Genomic DNA, 20,540 nt, shown 5'->3' on the forward strand with positions numbered 1-20,540 from the left:
TTGGGCTACTCTTTTTACCAACGAGTAGTGAGATTGACTTTCACATTATAAAGCCCCACGGCTGAAAGAGCGAGCATGTTTGGTGTGACAGAGATTCGAACCCTCAACCATCTGACCATGCTAAGCCCAGTATTAGTATTATTCAGACAATACCAGAAGTCATAGAGCTACCTTGATTAACGAGCTTCTATTGTAAAAACACTGAAATCATTATACAAGTTAGACATAATGAAAGATTTAAAAATGAATCTTAAAATCAACATATCTTAATGGTCTAGGACTCTAGGATTTCAAATATATATAAAGGATCGCATTTAGTAATCGAAATAATGCAATGGACATTGTTTGAAAATAAATAAAAACTCTATTTCTGAATTGTAGTTTACTTTTTAGCATAAAATTAACAATAAAAGATGAAAACTAAATTGTTATTGCATTTCATAAAATTTTGAAAATAATACACAAGCAGCATAGTACGAGTATCGTCTCTTTAAAAAAAAACATTCTTAAATGTGAAAAGCATCTAACACTTAATTATTTTTGTTCAAAAAGACTAGAATCGATGAACACGCATTATTATAAGTAAGATATAAAACCTTATATACACGTTTCAAATAGTGAATGAACAACATTGCTAATTTATGCCATTAAGTAAATAAATGATATTCATAAAAAAATTATTGTTTCCGTTTACATTTTAGTTACATACTTTTGACTAACATTGTACTAAAATAAGAGTAAAGTAACATTGTAATAATAAATACTAAAACAATTAATCATGACAAAACAAAATCTTAAGCAACGATACGATGACACAACGGACGCTACAGAAACAGAACAATGCGTACTAAACAATGAATAAACGGATAAAAAACAAGCAGTGTGCGAAAATGTAATACGATAATGGGATAATGAACCATCAGTCAGTGTAAGCAGCAGCAAAATAGAGCAACAAGCAGTGAACTAACAAACAGAACAAGAGTGGAACAATGAACCATCAGTTAGTGCAAGCAGTGAAATAATAAAGTAACAAAAATGAAACTCCGAAATGCTGACGCAACATATCTTAAAAACTCTACGAACACAAGTATAATATGCAAACTTTTTTGTTGTTTCAGTATGATTCCTGGTGTAGCGGCACAAGAACAGAAAAAGGTTTATGATAAGCAGCTGTTTCTACATTCCCTTTTTCATTTTTCTTTTTACCAATACGTCTAAGAAAGGAAAGCTATTATTTTTCTTAATTTCATACGTAAAATGAAAAATTAAAAAGCGAATTTGGAAACATCTGTTTATCGGAAACCTTTTTCTGTTCTTACGCTACCACACTAGGAATCATATCATACCGAAACACCAAGAATGGCTGCATTTTATATTTAGGTTCATTTTGAAAATACGTACAAAACAAAAACAAAAGGACTTTAAAATGAGTTGTTACTAACAAAATGTATAGTAGTTTAAGAATGATTTAACCCACCTATTGTTGAGAAATTCACTAATGTGGTAATAATGAATCAATGCAGTATATTAAAACAGAGTTATAATCAAATTTCAAAAGGTATGTTTAGTGCTGTTCCAGGTTTAACTTCTAGTTTATTCAAATTATCATAAAACAAATATTTTATTCTGTTTATACTGGACAGACAAAACGTAACGGATGTGTAAACATGAAAGAAGAGAAAAATCTTCCATTGAGAACATGTACAAAAACACAAAATAATATGAAAAAAAACAGTAATATTGGTTTAACCAAAGGGTATTAGATTCAATAATATATGCGAACCTTTGGAAGTAATAAATATTTGTGTAAGAATACGGCGAGACCTCTAAAATTTATGCAGAAACGTAAACTTACACACAGGTCACATGACCTAAGAAGAAATGGGTATAACACTTAGGAAAGTTCACTCATGATGAGTAAACGTCAAAATATGTACAGTCCACATTCTAGAGGCCATAGATTGGCCTGAATTAGAAAATGTTTTCAATCGAATATCGAGTTTAAATGTTATGTATTCTTTTTTTAATGTTCTTCCTTTGGTGATATTCCAATTAGAAGACCAGGAAGGCTAATGGACTGGACCCTTAAGAGGCGAAACGCTGTTCCATATTGTTCTGTTCCAAGTTAACAACTATGTACATTATCATTTAAACCAGTTATATTTATTTTACTAGCTTTTGAAATACTATAATTTAATGTTATTAAATCATGTTATTGAATCATCCTTCCTTTTTTAAAGTTGTTTTCTTTTTTTCCCACAAGTTTTCGAACCCGAATACCAGAGTCTCAGACAGGTAAATTTTCATACCTATTGAAGGTTCACTAAGAAATTAATTTAATAATCTCATCCTACGTTATCAGACTGAAAGTCTGTTTACTTAATATCCTCGTCACGTTGTTCATCAAGTCCTCTACATCACAGGTTTTACACACCATCCACAGCCAAATAACTTGCGATAATCTTTTTCGTTTGGAGTCTAGTTAAATGTTATCGAGCTTATAACACAAGTTATTCAAAGTTAGCCTTTGATGCTAATATTCTTCTTGTTATTCAACAAACCCTGTATGTTCTGGGGGGGGGGAATTAAAATGGATGAAGTATTGGAAATGCCTTCGAGGCATTCTAGGGCTCAATTAGCGCCATTGTAATGTCGTTTTTTTATTTTTCGCGGACGGGAAAAAAGTGGCATATCGATTAAACAAACACCCTCGAGATCCTTGATGCCTTAACAGAATGAATGTTTTAGTAATTTGCCTGTGTTTTAAATATACGTTATATATTTAGGTAATCTTAACATTAAGATGTGAAATTACAATTTACAAAATATATTTTATAATCCTTTAATTCCTATTATTATTGGATAATTTATTTCATATCAGTATAACGCTACTTTATTGCCTAAAGAAATAAGTTTGCTATCTTCTATTACTGCCTGTATTATTTTGTCTCAGACTAAAAATAAAACGTCAGAACAATAACGATTATACTTCTTGCTAGCAAAGGTGACGTAATCAAATAAAATAAACAATCAACCCTAGCGAATAAAAAAAAAGCCAAACTTACTACACTGGTTAATTCAAACAATACTAGGGGTTTTTATCTAATAGGTGATTCAAACTCAAACTTTACGAAGCATTTCTGACACACAACTGATTCAAACTGATTAATTCAAACCATACAAGGATTTTTCTTAGATAATAGGTGATCAAAACTCATTACACTAACTTAAACTTTACAAGGCTTTTCTGTCTCACGAGTGATACAAACTCATTACACTGGTTACTTCAAACTATAAAAGTCCTCTCTAAACTAAACAAATGATCTAAATTCATTACACTGCCTAATTCAAATTATGCAAGACTTGTATGGCTCACAAGTGATCCAAATTTATTCCACTCATTAATTCTAACTATAAAAGGCCTTTCTAACTCACAAGTTATCCAAATTCATTACACTTGTTAATTTAAACAATACAAGGTATTCCTGACTCACAAGTAATACAAACTCGTTTTACTGGTTGCTTCAAACTATGCACACTTTCTGACTCACAAAATGAACATGAGAATTTTAATTTTGATAGTCCTAAAAGACAAAATTTACCTGGAGAGGAAAGATATATATATATATGTGTGTGTGTGTGTGTGTGTGTGTGTGTGTGTATATGTACAGTTTGAAGTTTTTTGCAAGTGTATAAGCCTGTTATCTCTGTTTCGATTGTCGCTTACGCAAGAAGCTGTACATTATAATGACATATTCTAGATGGAATTTAAACTAAAGAAACTGCTAACATAAGAAAATAATTGTTCCTACAGAGTTTCATGTTGTCTAGAATGTATTATTTGTTACCATGTACATTTAACAGCAGTAAAAGTTTCGTAAGGTAGAAAATAATTCAGAAGTCAGACTCAGTTATCCAGGTTTTCCAAATTTTATCAACGGCCTCATTAAAAGAGCACTCTTGGAACGCCACCAAAAGGTGGAGAATTTATGGATCGATGGGATGAAGCAGATCGAACGATCCACACGGCTCGCATAGTCATTCATGACTGGTTCATCTTTACAGCTATTACGTTACATTTGGTCAGTCGAAGTTTGACGTAAGTTTGACGCACGTCTCCAGAAAATGTTGGTCACTTAATTTATGCGCTCGTTTCTTTATAAATACAATTAGTCTTAATATTCAAGTGGCATATAGAGGTGTTACTGGTCATCATGTTGCTAGTTTGTACAAAATAATGGAAGCGTTTGTGTTACTTGTTTCTCACATTGTGATGTTTTTAACCATAAGAACATGACTTTCTGGTCTTTGACGAACTGAAAATATAGAACTTCTGACAACATGCGATCAGTAAACTAACACTTATGATAAAAGTCGATCCTGTTAGTCTGCGTATTAGAACCAGACAGCCAACAACATTAACTGTTCAAATATTACTTCCGCTAACCCAAGAAAATCAAACTAACGAGCACTGTTCGTAAATAATTGCGATAACAGAAGCAAAGTCCTCGAGATAAGCACAAACTAACAAGTCCTTGAAATGTAAGTTCTAAATTAATGATTCCATCAACTGTTTAAGCTACAATCCATATTTCACTAATAACAATTAATTGGCATAACGAACAATTAGCATACTCTTTACACAGACATTGTACTGGAGCTTCGAGTGACGCTCTTGTTTGTTGATAGAATGTATAATTACACCGTAGCAGTATCGATACTTGAAGAACTTTGGTCAGGATGGAATTTAATAAGCACAGTAAAGCTGATGCTTATTTGATACAAAAAGTTTATAAGTAACAATGAGAGTTAACACACATTTGTTTCACATTTCAGTTGTTTGGGTCCACTGAGTTACAAACGTGTTACAGGAATAACCGAGTTACACACAAATATATATGTATGCATCACATACTAAGAATGCGCACATTACCGAAATCGGTAAAATATGATCTGTGAAAAGAAAGTTTCATTACAAATCACAGAATTAAAACATTTCTCTCAGCATATATGTAATTTAAAGTAATTTGTACACCCATACGCATTTCAATGGAAATTAAAAACTGTAATGTTTGGAAAGAACTGTATAATGTGGTACATGTGAACACGCATTTCTTCTGTTCTTTTCAGACTAAAAATGAGTCAGACTTTTATCTCAACAAGATTTTTTTAAGTTAAGAAATATACCTGTTCAGATACGAACGTATTCCACTTACCGACATCCACTACTAAGCTTCCAGGTTCTAAATCTAGAAGAAAATGTTTTACATGTGGCCATGCTCGATATCGAGAGTTCTTGAAATGTGGTGCAATTTGTTCATATACATCATGAACATATGCTTTTTCTAGGGCTAGTGATCGAGCTTGTTTTTCCTCTCGCGCTGAATCCGTCTCTTTCTCGGGTATACTAGGAGCCATTGGACTGGTGAACAGTAGAGGGCGCTTTCTTTATCATTTACATAATCTGAAAGACAAGAAATTTCAATAACTTTTAAGTGATAAGGCTTAAATATTTTGAATGGTGTCTGAGAAAATCGGTATATTGATGCCTTGAAACAGTGTATTAATTTATAAAGTCTAAATAAAATATATTATTTAGTACGTGAGAGTGTGTGTGTGTGTAGATATTATAATAACTTGTTTCCTACAGTAATTAAATAAGTTCGTACTTTGTAAGTTCTACCAAGTATTAACCACACGAACTTTCTTATACTAGAACTCATTCGTATTAAACCGATAGTTGCATGAACATTTAATTAGAAGAGGAAAGCTGAAACACAAAATAAACGAAACTGATTTTGCTTTACGGAGATTAATTCCATGCCAAGCTATAAATACGTAACAAAATCGCTAATTTACTGACATGTATTCCGGATTAAGTAGTGTGCGCATTACAAAATAACAAACAGAGCTTCTAGGTATCGTATTACAGCAGCACAGAGCAACATAATCAGTGCTCCTCCATACAGTTGATGAGCCACAGAACCAAGAGAAGTTATTCCAAAGCAGTGTAAATACAACTCATTAAATTATTTTTTCACCTCAGATAAGAGAAGTACAGAATACGAGAGAGATAATTATCCTTTGTAAAATTGAAGATTCGAATATTTTGTTCTCCGTGAAAGAAAACGTAAAGAAACAAATGTCTGACACCAGACACACCTATTAAAAATATAGAAAGAGTTGTATATGACTACCAAACACAAACGCTGTTTAATCGGTCAAACCTACCTACAGTATAATAGAAACACGAAACAACAAGCCAAAACATAAAATTACAAAAGAATCTATTCAGCTACCTCAAACAAGAACCAATTCTTCTGTATGAAAAAACTGTCTTCCAGGTCCTGAAAATCTTGATTTGTTCAATGTTTCTCTGGGTAAAATCTCCGACCTACTCCACTGGCGACCATTCAAGCTCTGAATAGTGAAGTTCTCAGCCTCGTATACAGGTTTATCCTAGGGTCTAGCTGATTCAACTGTAACAACGCTTGGTTTGCGTCAGTGACATACTCTAGTTTACTTCCCACCCCGACCTACGTCACCACATGTCCGCGTTACCAGAAGTAGTGCTTTGAGCAGTGTGTGAAATGATGACGTCACCGTCTCGCCATAGATTGGTGTTGAATTGGTGGAATTACGAAGTCAATACTTTTTCTCTCTCTTTCTATCTATCTTTTAAGTTCAGTATTTCTTAGAAACAGCGAGAGCGTGGGATGGGAGTTGTTTTAATACGTAGAAGTTGAAATACTTAATAAATTATTGTAACTTTCATATGTAACTTTATATCACTCAGAGGCAGTACAAATTACCGCTCTCTAATCTAATAATTACGTTATTAACATAGGGAAAAAAACCATGAGTAGTATATATCACCCAAATTTTGTAACATCCAAGTAAACATGTAAATGCTTAGAGTAAAAGTAAAGTAAGTTATATTCATGCATATAATACATTAATGAAGATGTTAAAAGTTTTAAATAATTTGGATCTCTTGTTCCTGTGTTGTGTGACTCTCAGTGTATACAGGGAAAACATTTATACAGGGAATTAAATATCTAAGCCCAAATACTCATTGGTTTGTTTGTTTTGAATTTCGCACAAAGCTACTCGAGGGCTATCTGTACTAGCCGTCCCTAATTTAGCAGTGTAAGACAGCTAGTCATCACCACTCACCGCCAACTCTTAGGCTACTCTTTTACCAACGAATAGTGGGATTGACCGTCACATTATAACGCCCCCACGACTGAAAGGGCGAACATGTTTGGCGCGACCCTCAGTTTGCGAGTCGCACGCCTTAACACGCTTGGCCATGCCAGGTCCATACTCATTGGTAAATAACCATAACAGGAATAATAGACACCTACACTCACAGCATAAATGAAAAAAACAAAAAAAAAACACTTAATGTACACAAATATTTGGGGTTTCTATGTAAGAAAAATAATTATGTAACCAACATTTGGGGCAAAACGAGTTTCAGATGTCACTTAGCCGAAATGGTGACCAAACAACAGTTGTTGTTTTTTTTCCAAAAGTTGATTTTAAAATAATCATTTCTTTGAATTTTTGAAATCAATAATAGATTGACTGAACGTATAGAAACGCCACAATGTATTATTTCTTTTGTTTGATGTGGGTGTACTGTAATATTTACTTTGGTCAGAGAAAGAAAGTTATTAATGTACATTATTTATGGGCAAAAGAGATGTAAAAACTATAGAAATATGAAATATTTAAATAAATTGTTATCCCTGTAGTTTGAACGTAACTAGATTATTTACGTTTTACATTAATACTGAAAATACCTGAAAATCTGACACTCCAAATGTTTTCGTTAAGCAATAATTTTACTTAAAACTTAGATCACGATTAGTTAACTGTGTAGCTTTATTTTGTAACAACCAGATACCTAAACCTTCTCAATTTTTTACTTAAACGTCTTTAACAGTGAAGTAATAAACTGAATTTTCTAGTGACTTAGTTCTGTCTAATCTATATAATAATAACTAGAAGTATTATCTTTAAAGTCACTTCGTGAAAATGTTTTTAATACTCAGGACGACTCTCTAAATCAAAACAAAATACAAAATATATCATTCAAGAGAAAGAAAAATTTATTTTGCTTTTCAACTATCAGAACTATGAATACAGTAAAAAGTAGAATTAATTTATTAATATTAAGAAAGCATTATCTATCGCGTTGAAATTTATTTATCCTATAATTTATATATGCCGAAAATAGATGGCGCTAATAGTTAATATTGATTTAATACCAAAGTATAATACCTAACTTGACAATCTTGGTTACCATTAAATCGACATGTAGCGCTCATTATCCTGATATTTGTACAACTTACAAAAATATTAAACACAACCTCAACTGCTATGAAGAATACGATATCTGCCACCTCTTAACTCGTAAATATTATCCACTAGTATACAACTATTTAAAGACTTGGAACAAAGGTGCCATTTGTTAGTGACGGTAGTTTCAAAATGACATCCTAGTAAGCACTGAATTCATGATTATTATTAATAATACGATTGACTAGTAAGGGATCGTTTAAAGATAAACACAATCGTCAGCAGTGACCTGATGAATATGGATAATGAAGCTACTTACCAGTGAGGCTCCTTTACAGGTATAAAAGTACGAGGCGGTACTGAAGTTACAAACATAGATATCTTCATTGGTAAAGAAAATTTAGAAGGAGTAAAAGTGATCTCTATTAAAGTAATAAATGTAGGTGATAACATCCTTTAATAACAAAATGAAATTTATAAGAAGCCGTTACTGGTCAGGACTAATGCAATATTCTAAATCAAAATAATGGAACGTATTGGTTGAAACGTTGTTTATTACAGAAACGTTAAAGTGATAGATATTTTTAACTACAAAACTTGTTTGTAGCTACAAGAGGGCTATCTGCGCTAGCTGTCCTTAATTTAGCAGTAAAAGACTAGAGAGATGATTACTAGTCATCATCACCCACCGCCAGCTCTTGGACTACTCTTTTAGCAACGAATAGTGGAATTGACCGTGACTTTATAACGCCCTCACGGTTGAAAGGGCGAGGATGTTTGATGTGGGGGGAATTCAAGTAACGAGTCGAGTGCCTCAACCACCTGGCCATGCCGAGCCACTACACAACTTAAGTATATGTGTATATATATTATGCGATCTATTGGAATCTGTAGGGTAGGTTATTTTTCTTTCTTTCTTTTAAGAACACTACTCATTGATTTAAGACACCTTAAGTTTTATCCCATTCTTCATACAGGTATGTGAGCATGTAAGATGAAATGTTACAGGAGGTAAGTTTTCATTATTTTGTGGATAATCAGTGATCCACTGTAGTAACCTTTTCCAGTTTTAATTATTCTGTTTTTGCCAGTAGGTTTCGTTATGAGAAGCTCTCTCTCCAAGGTGTCTCGAGGCAGTGAAATGTAGTTTTAAATTTGTGGAGCTGTGAACTTGAAAATACACATTTGTTCCTATTTTTCTACCTCCAGTTTCAATTCAAACCTAAGGCTTGGAAATATATGACGTATCCAGTATCACTTCGTGGGTCCTACGTCAGCAGATACCTCTCCGATTAGGATAAACTTTACCATTCCAACATTGTATTTGTGCTTCAATTTTATTTTTTTGATTTCTACTGTATTGTCGAAGATGTTTATTTTTGACCTGATTTTAAACCATCATTCCAGGTCAGGAGATCCTTTGAATTGTTATCCTTCAGACATTAAATTATCACAAAACTTCTCATGTTTCACTTTAAGGCAGTTACCCCCCTTTAAGTTCAGAGCTACACAATTGGTTATCTTCGCTCTGTCCACAGAAGGGAATAAAATACCAGATGTTAGTGATGTTCTTCCGTAAACTACCACTGACCTACGGAGTGGGGTCATTTCAAAGTGGGATATTGTAATGTGGCAAATATTTACTCTCGTTTTTATAAACATAATAAATGCTTCAAATATGTATATTTTATATAAAGTTGTTACCCGAGTCAACGTAATAGCCAGTATAGATTGAAAGTTAGTATATACAAGGTCATGAGTCATCACGTGAAAAAAAAACAGCTTTTTACTTCAGGTTGAGAATTTTTTTATGTAGAGGAGCGAACAACGTTTCGACCTACTTTGGTCATCGTCAGGTTCTTTGTGAAGAGCGTTGTTCGCTCCTCTACATAATTTTCTCAACCCAAACCAGCCGTTTATACATATATATTTTTCTCTACAAGTATTTTCTCGTCATCACAGTTTATTATAGCTTGTTGGCCAAAATGTTTGTACATTTTGTATTAAGATGGAATACAAATAAGCGTAACAGTGTCAAACTGATTAATGCATTAAACATCTACGTGCTTAGTTTGTATAATGACACGTTCTACGAACGTCAGACTGATTTATTAAACCAAAACAATTTGATCAGGCACCTGTAGGAAGGTTTGTAATTCAACATTCCATATATTATAGCAAAACCTTACCGAAACATATACAGTGACAAAATATAATACCAAAATTGTATAAATAGCGCCTATAACCTTACATAAGTTCATATTAAATATTCAGTTCTTGGTTGGTCCTCCTCGCACCCTAATAACCTTTGCAAGACAAAGTGGTATGCTGTTGATGAGGTAGGTATTGACGTAATCCATCGGGATTCCATCCTGACTTGTCACTAGAAGGCGCTGCAACTCATCTGCAGTAGGTGGTTTAAGGTTGTGGTTAGCAATTGTCCTCTTTATTTCTTCCCAGCAGTTCTCAATGAGATTATAATCTAGAGATTTTAGTAACCATGGCAAGGTTTGGCAACAACTTTTATTCTAGAATGACTGTGCCACTACCAATACTGCACGTATCGCACTCGATTATTTCCAACAGGAGGATGTTAAGTATCATCTCCACGTGATTCCTGTAGGAGGCGCCCTTGAGGATTTCCAGAAGGATGTGAAGAACAATTTTTCCACCATGATGAATATAGCTGCCCAAACATGAACTGCACTCCCTCTTGTGGGAAAGATAGTCTTCCCCTCATCTGTTCTCCAGACAAACGACGGACACAAATCCTATCACCAGCTTCAATAAACCAGAAACAAGACTCATCTGAATAAATGATATGTCACCAGTGTCCTAACTGTAAGCCAGCATGCTGTCTTATCCAAGTGAAACAGTGACTGTGGTGAATTCTGGTTATTATCGGTTTGCAGATATTCCTACTTGCAAAATAGTTTTGTTTGGTCAGTATCCTATTCGGTATTATTTTGGATATCCTGGAATGGATGTGTTCATGCCGTTCCTGTCGTAAGATGTTGCAAAACTTCTTTCAACCTTGAACTTCTTACCTGATCAAAACAAGATCATCTCGGGCAGTAGTTTTTGGGTCTACCAGTAGTCTCTCCTGGAATAACGCTTCCTGTAGCCCGATGACGTTTCAGAATCCTGGACACAGTGCACTACGGGTAGTCTACTGTTCCGGCAACGTTCGATTGCTTCATACCATTTCTGGACAGTTGGACAATTTGATGCTCTATAACCTATTGCACGTGACAAGGCATGACTCTACACCAAGAACAGGGAATTTGTCTGAACAAAGCGTTGCTTTGTTTCGAAAAATATTATACCCCGTTATACAAAACAGATACGTACATGCCTTTTGACGAATAAATGCTCAGAACAATTTATACAGGCCAGAATAACAACGGTAAATGTTTACTCGATCATACGCTACCTCCTCGGTTATTACTCGGGAATTTACTCAATAATACTACACCAATATATACAATAAAAAGGTGAATTTAATACATCTCTACCCAGTAGCGATGTAGTTTGAAGCATAAAAACCAGAGCGTTTTATTCAGCTCTGATGTCTGAAAAGAACTAATAAACAACAACATCAGATTTATCAAGTTTTCAAAAGGTGTTAAACTTGAAGAGATAAGTTGAACTCGGGTAATTGGACTGATGGAACTTTTATGTTCCAGACTAAAAAATAATAAAAGTTATTTGTTTTATTGGGGCCTAACCGATTAGAAATACAAGCAAGAAATATAAAAGCTCTATAATGAAATATATAGACAGAATAAAGTAAAGGATTGTTTATCAAAGAGTTGTACTTGGAATATAATTTTATAAAGTTTCTCTTTCTCTATAAGTAGCACCTTTAATGGTACTGTAAGCAGAATAAAATTATTAATAATTTTTAATTCTTAAATAAAGAACATTCTAGCTTATAGAAAGAGAGATATCTATATTTATTTTTAGATACTTTCCAATCGAGCAGCGTTTTACTGGAAATTGTATTTATCCTGCCTACATAATTAAGACTTACAATTAAATATCTATATAGACCAGGATATGCAATCAAATAATTAGGTTTATCCCGTCTTTCTGGTCCGAAGAAAAGTAACCAGTTCATTATCTCCTACCTATCTTTATGGTCAGAAGGGGTACTTAGTTCATTACACCCACTGCGTCTACACAATGAGGAGATGCAACGAGTTCATTAGGTCCTTACTTTTCGTATGACCAAGAGATATAATCATTTGAACACATCCATCTTATCTATGTGAAAGATATCTAGTCACTTCATTAAATTAAATGTGTCTACATAAATAGGAGATGTAACAATTTCGTCAGTCAACTTACCTGTGTGACCAGGACATATAACTAGTTCTTCACGTCTCTGGTGCCTATATTATCAGGATATACAAATTCACTCTATCGAGAAAGAACACGTTGTTAGGTCAATCCTATATTTCTGATCGGAATATCGTGCCAGTATGGTGTGTCTATATATACAGGCGCGCACACATACACACACCCCATAAGTGGATACAATTAGTTTATTAATTCTATACTGTTTAAATGACCAGTTCGTTCAATCCATGCTGTCTGTACGATCAGGATATACTGTGTATACATTTAGTTTTCACATACTCTACATTTATAAATTTCATCTTCGTAATTAGAGACGTGTAAAAATAGTTAGTTTGTTATTCTGTCTACATAATTTTAGTATCAATTTCATATATTCACAAAAATATGTAAATTCATAATTCCTGTACCAAATAAGCTGTTTTTAAATCTGCATGAGTCAAAATTCCCTGCAATTAACAGTAACATTCCTCACTAACCACCAGAAGGAATTTTCATAAAGAAAGTTTGATAAGCAAAATATTTCATATCTATCTTACTTAGCTGACTTGTTCTATTTTTTTTTACTGCTTTATCTGTTTTCACGCGTGCATTACAAATACATATATCAAATACTTGTTTACATATACAATACATCAATATAGAATTAAAAAAAAAACAACTGATGTTTCCTTACGTGAATTGTTGGGTAGAACTCGTGAATACAAAAAAAAGATAAAAAGATACAGTCACTAATCGCATAGTTAACAATAACTGTTGAATATTATGCCAAAATTTCTCCTAGGTTTGGTTTCATTGCTGTATTAACTTCAAGTAATTAATCCAAATTTCAGAAATTAATGTAGATAATATGGTATATAACAAAAACTTGCTCCGTCTCCCAAGTTTCCATGTTACTTATTAAGAATGTTAAGTTAATAATTAAATATTTACTAGTTTACTACGTACTTTTTAAAACTTTACACTAATAGCTAAATAGAAATCGTATATTTGCTATTAATCGTAAAAAAACTTCACTTCTATAGACTTTCAAACTGAACACTGTGAACACTACGATTCTCTAATTCTTGAATAAAACTGTATAAAATAAGGATAACACTTTAACACTGTTGTCTCAGTCTTTAAGGAAACCAAATTAAGAAAACAACTGTTTTTTGCGTTATAAAAGAAAATCAAGAAATGTCGAAAGCGACAGACATTTGGTGGGACTAAAGTATAATTTTTTTCTCATTAACTAAGACTATAGTTTTTAAATTGTTTATAACATGTGAAATAAACAGACGTGATGTATTGAAACAATAATTATTTTTATTTGCTTTCAAACAAAAGACAAGGTAAAATACAATAATCTTACGAACTCGTGTATCAGCGTTATTAGCGCTATTCTATTGTACGTTAAATATTACAGCGTAAACAACCAAAATTAGCCATTGATTACACACGGAAGACTATTACGTATATTCTTAGAAACAGTTTTCTCCTGAGTGTCATTAAGAATATGAGTAATAGAAAAATCAAATGTCTAAAACACATCAACCATAAGTTTCCTTATTTCGTGACATAGCATTCGTCTAACATAAACCGCGTTCTTCTTTCTCTTTTTTCAGTCAAACACAATTATTTGTTCGATAATTTTTCTGACCTCAGAGAGCCATTAGTTTTGTTGGTTCACTATCCAAATGGATTAATTTAGTTAGGTCGTTCAACTTTGATATTAATTTTGATACAGCTTGAAAAAAGCATATATAATTTCACGATGGCAGCACTGGCTTGTAGTAAAAGATTGGATCACAAACATTGTGCACACAAAGATTATTCCATTTGTTACAAAGTTTAATGAGCTAAAACACCAAAGCTACTCTCCGTTTCTTTAATTTTTCCTTTTAAGACCTTTTCTAGGATTTCATTGTTTCAGGTATTATATACCAGTTGTACATTTCATTGTTGTCCAATATAAAACAGTTTTTAAATGAGCTAGATTCTAAAAGTGAAGTTTGGCTTGATTATATATCAGTTCATTGTCATTTGAGTATCGGAAATCTAGACACTGCTTAGAAAGTTGTTTTTTAATGTTTTAGAAAACAAACTAAGCTCAAATAGAAAATCTGACAAAAAGATAACATGAATTGCATTGTGAAAACTTAGAAAATCTGAAGAGAAAAAATTCTTAAATCAAATAAAAAAGAAAAATGATGTTAAATCATTTTAGAAGCATTCAGTTTTTAAGGAACAGAGAACCTTTTCAAGAATTCTCCACAGTGCAATATCACGGGATGGTCACGTGCTCTGTAAAAGCTTTAAATTATAAGCAGTTTTACGGAATAATATTTGATAACTGTTACATTACAGTGGTTTGAATTTTTTGAAATACGAATGCAACAGCAGAAAATATACAGTTGACCGATTTTAAAACCTTCATGACCAGGTTACAACTGTTAGTCATATTTATTATGACTACTTACAAAAACTTTTAACAAGAAAAAATTAAAAGCTTTATTTAATTATTGCGTATATATTTGTTTGTTATTAAGCTATCTAGACTGTGACCACCACGGGTACAGAAACCCAATTTTTAACGTCATAAGCTTCCAGATTTACTACTAATCCACTGGGGAATATTAAAGCGTTTATTTTGTACTAAAACGTACAAGAAGAATAGTGGTGCCCTTGTGGGAAATAGATAGTTTCCTGATGTTGATTTACATATCGATTCTTACGAATACGAATGGATAAAAAACAAAGATGAATATTAATCTCAGTGCTTTCAATAAATCAAATACAATAGTCAATAATACTGAAATTTGTCTTGTAATACTACACTAAATCACTTAACAAGGTTGGCATTAGTATGTAAGGATGGACAGAGAAAAAATGGCTGATGAGTAGTATGTACTACTCATCACAGTCTCAAATCTCTCTTATTACAATCTAAGAGACTTTTATAAACACCTAACTTAGGTTTACCAGGTTTCCAAAAGCTATTAAAACCTTCACTTTAGCCAAAATACAACTTAAATAGAAAACAGGTGAATAGTGAAAAATCAAATGTTCTGTTAATTATTGTGCTTTTGACGTCAGAAGGGCTAGCTCAACATGTACGAGTTTTTACACTGACTTACCCACCAAAATGTTGCATTTGAACTTGGGGAGTGCAAAAGCAGTACAAGTATTTCAACACATCATGTCCATTGAAACAACTCATTATACCAGGCTAAAACTGTTACATTAAAACTGTTTTAAAACAACAAGAGGAACACGTAGTAAAACAAAAATGAAAACATAAGTATAACGTAGGGCTGGCAATCCCAAAATGTACAGAAACAAGGTAGGGATGAATACACAAAACCATATAAAAATCACAACGTAAGTCGCTACTCAATCAATTTACAATTTTATGAAAATTAGCTATTGCAAGACTTTACAGCATTATTCAGTTTAAACTATTTTATTCGAATCCAAATTCATGCAAATGAAAGGAATTCAACATTTAGTTGTAAATAAAATATTTTATTCGAATGATATGCCTACTTATATAGTGATTTTTTTTGTATGGTTTTGTGTATTTATCCATACATTATTCTTATTTTTCAGATTGTTTTTATTATTTGTAATATATTTGAATGTTACATAATAAGAGGCCATATTGATGTCGTCTAGTTTACGATAAGCAATCCTCTTTACACTGTTGCATCTTGACAATGATTAGTTTGTTTTGAATTTCGCGCAAAGCTAGCCGTCCCTAATTTAGCAGTGTAAGACAGCTAGTCATCACCACTCACCGTCATTGACCATCACCATGAAAGGGCGAACATGTTTGGTGTGACGGGGATTCGAACCCACGACCCTCGGATTACGAGTCGAGTGGCTTAACCACATGACCATGTAAGGCCGACAACGTTCTGCTATTGAAATGGAATTTCAATAATTCTAAAACAGAATAAAGTCACACAACTTATAATTTTTTCATTATAAACATGAGTCAGTGTTTTAACATGTATTGCACTTCTTTTTCCGGAAATGCTGAAACTTGCACTTGTTTGTCTGGAGTATTCGCGGTTAGATACACAAGAGCTATCTGCACTTGGTGTCCAAAATTTTGAACTGATAGACTAGATCTAGGCAACTAGTTAACAACACTCACTGCCAACTTTTGGAATACAGTAATCGAATAGTTAGACTTGACCTTTACTCTTACTGCGCAACAACGGTCTCACAGAATGTAGCACGACTTTGCAACAATGAAACAAACCCATACACCCACAACTTTACAGTCCGGCATACTATCCATAAGTCACGCCCTTCTAAAACTTAAGTAGCATTTAATTCTATAAGGGTTATTGCTTGAAGATAACGACAGCCAGCAAATTATGTTTTTCTGTTGTTTTTAAGAATTAAACTACTGATTATCAATACTGTGCCCGCCACTGATATCGAAACCTAATTTTTATCGTTATAAGCTTTCAGACGTATCGTTAAGCGACAAGAGGGCAGATAATATAAATGATCCATGGATTGTTTCTAATCATAAGATTTCTTTAGAACGCATGTTTTGAACTAACGGATGACAACAGACAGTGGAAAAGAAGAAAAAAAAGACTTGGAAATGGAAGGTGTATATCAATACTATAGCTTAAACCATATTAGTTTTTTGGTTTGATTTTTTGACTTCCCGCAAAGCTACACGAGAGCTATCCGCGCTAGCGGTCCATAATTTAGCAGTGTAAGACTAGAGGGAAGACAGCTAGTCATCACCACTCACCGCCAACTGTTGGGCTACTCTCTTTTCCGACGAATAGTGGGATTGACCACAAGATTATAACGCCCCCACGGCTGAAGGGGCGAGCATGTTTAGTGTGACGGGGATTCGAACCCTTGACCATCAGATTACGAGTCGAGTACCTTAACCACCTGGCCATGACGGGCCAAACCATATTAGTAATATATTCATTTGTTCAATGAACCTGGATTGATTTATGTTTGTTTTTTTCATGACTGGCATATCCCTGCCTCTGAAAAGGTCTAGTGCACCTTCTTAACTACTCATGTCTAGTGAAAAGAGGCTAGGAATTTGCATGACCGTCATTGTTGTCCACGGTCATTGTCGCAAAATACAATAGGAAAATAATCACATAAGATTTTTTCGAGCTTTTGTTTCAAAGTTTCTGGCGCGATGATTGTTTGATATGTTTTTATAGATAAATAAACAATAAACATTTTATCGGCACCCGCCACTATTTCTCCGTAAAAACCGTATTTGCATATTTTCTAAAACGTACATAATGTTTATTTCGCTATTTGCATTTGTTTCAATGTCTGAAATCCAATTTTGTTCTCGAGACACGTAATACATTATTTACTACACTATCTGCATTACGGAAAAATGATCTTATAAGGCTCCGTTAGTCAGATGTTAGAAATGACATAAAATACTGATTGGTAGCGTTTGTTTTCAATGTATTATCTAACTGATTTGTTCTTCCCCAAAGCAGAAGAATTTAGCATCCTGTCACCATTTCTAAGATAATGGCCAGTTTTTCAAATCTTTATTAACGAGAAATATATAACCTTTGATTATTTGTGTCTAAAATAAAAGTAGTTCTGTTTTTAAAGTCATTTTTGTTCCTGAAACAAAGTAATACTGTGACAGAATTAGCTGTTTGAGCAAGCCATAAATATTCCTTTTTGTTAATAATTGTGAACCATTGAAACTGACAAGTTGTGTTAATACGTAATATATATATATATATATATATCACACACACACATTTAAAAATATAACAAGGTTTACAGAAACTGCTGATGCTCTCTTAAAGTGGGGGCTGGCATGACCAAGCGGTTAAGACACTCGACTCGTAATCTGAGGGTCGCGGGATCGAATCCTTGTCACACCAAACTTGTTCGCCTTTTCAGCCGTGGGGGCGTTATAAAGTGACGATCACTCTCACTATTCATTAGTAAAAGAGTAGCCCCTGAGTTGGCGATGGATGGCGATGACTAGCTTCCTTTCCCCTAGTCTTAGACTGCCAAGTTAGGGATGGCTTACGCAAACAGCCCTCGTGTAGCTTTGCGCGATATTCAAAAATAAACTCTTAAAATGAGAAAGAAGCGACGAGTTTCTTTACTTACAACGCTAAAATCTGGGTTTCTAGTCCCAGCGTTATACACAGAAGATAGCCCAATGTGGTTTTGCTTTAAAACAAACAAACTTAAAATAATCGTTTTCATAAAACAATATTCATTGTTGTTCAAGTATTTCAACAACAGTAGTCTCAATACTTACTTATAATAGTTATTTATATTTTTTTACAAGTTGAAGAACTCTGAAAATAACCCTTTTTTCTATGTTTCAATTTGAAATAGTTTGCCTGAAATATCTCTTTTTACGATCTAATTGGACGAATCCATTACCCCTGAAGACATCTGTTACTTCTGATGAAAACTATATTTTGGATATTGACTAAAAATGTGCGTGTTTTCTAAGAGCAAAGACACAGAAGGCTATCTGTTATGTTCTGAATTTAGCGTCGTAAATCTAAAGGCTCCCTCTGTCCCAGCGCGCAGTTTATCTAACAACTTAGATCTCACAATAATATAGTGCACTATTGGGTTAAAATTAAACTAGCTCATTGCAGATTCTTAAAACTTAATATAAACTTGTCAATGAATTCCAAAGCTTAATTGTGTTTTGACAATAAATTAATAAATAAAAATATGTTTCGTAAAGTGTTTTTTTCCTAATTGCTTGAAAGCGTAGTTTCAGCTACATGTTTTTACGTTGTACAAGTTTTAATAACTTTATATCCTGAAAATATAATGGTAAAAAAAACCACTAATTCCCCGTATGTTTAGAGATAAATAAATGTTTGTTTGTTTTAATAAGGCTTAATCTTCTGTTTTTAACGTGGATAAAAGTCGTGTTCAGCTTATTTCTATGGATATTTTAGAGAAATTATTATAAAAATAGCCTTACTGAGTTATTATAAACCACCATCTGTTGTCCGTTTTTAATTGAGTACAACTGCAACAAATTGAAATTTGAGAACTAAAATCAACTTAACTCTTTGAACATACATAAGAATTAGATCAGTTTACCAACCATAAACCGGTATTTAATAACATTTTCGTAACCGTTGAAACTAACAAACGATGTAATTTGTAAGACGGTTAAGTTTTACTTCCTACAGTAAAATCAGGAGTGGACTAGTGATAAGCGCGCCTCTGCGTATCTATGAAGCCCATGGTTCGCATTCCTGTAGACAAAAAATATAAAACTCGCACACCTTTCTTTGTGACTTTGGGCGCATTATAGGAGTGATAATCAAGACCCACTAATCGTTGATAAATTAGTGGTGACTGTTGTTGACTAGCTCTCTTCCTTCTAGTCTGTTAGTTCAAATTAGGTATGTCTAGCGCAGATAGCCTTCAAGTAACTTTTCCAAATATCACATAAAAAAAAGATTAATTAACTGATAGGTATACTTCCATTTCAAGTGGAAGTTCATATCTCATGGTATTTGTCAAAAAAATTATCTCGTTTATTGACAAAGGAAAAACTTACATATTACCCATGTTTTAAACTGTTTTATTTGGAATCAGTAATTTTAATATTAAAAAATCAAGTTATTCCGAAAACAACAATACACTTTCATTGGCAGAAATGTAAGAATGACAAGTTTCTCTAAACAAGAGAAAATACTAGGCTAATTTTAGTTTTAAATATATTAGCTATTTAATAAGGTATAGTGGGGAAAAATCCTTGAATTTTAAACAGCCTCCAGGTATCACGTCAAAAAGACATAACAGGTCTATGGCAAACTTTCCGTTTCATAAACCACTAGTGACACATTTATAATTTGATCTTTATATTTCGCCAA

At 33.3% G+C, this 20,540-nt stretch overlaps 1 pseudogene across 1 annotated transcript in view; it reads right to left on the reverse strand.

The window, feature by feature from the left end:
• The window catches only part of LOC143249383 (uncharacterized), a 72,052-nt pseudogene that overhangs the window by 20,119 nt on the left and 31,393 nt on the right, over positions 1–20,540 (reverse strand). Inside the window, exon 2 of the transcript XR_013027751.1 lies at positions 5,217–5,464. The product of XR_013027751.1 is annotated as an uncharacterized LOC143249383 (transcript). The remainder of the gene's footprint in view (positions 1–5,216; positions 5,465–20,540) is intronic.

Source organism: Tachypleus tridentatus, chromosome 4 (assembly GCF_004210375.1).
Source record: "Tachypleus tridentatus isolate NWPU-2018 chromosome 4, ASM421037v1, whole genome shotgun sequence".
Lineage (NCBI taxonomy): Eukaryota > Metazoa > Arthropoda > Merostomata > Xiphosura > Limulidae > Tachypleus > Tachypleus tridentatus.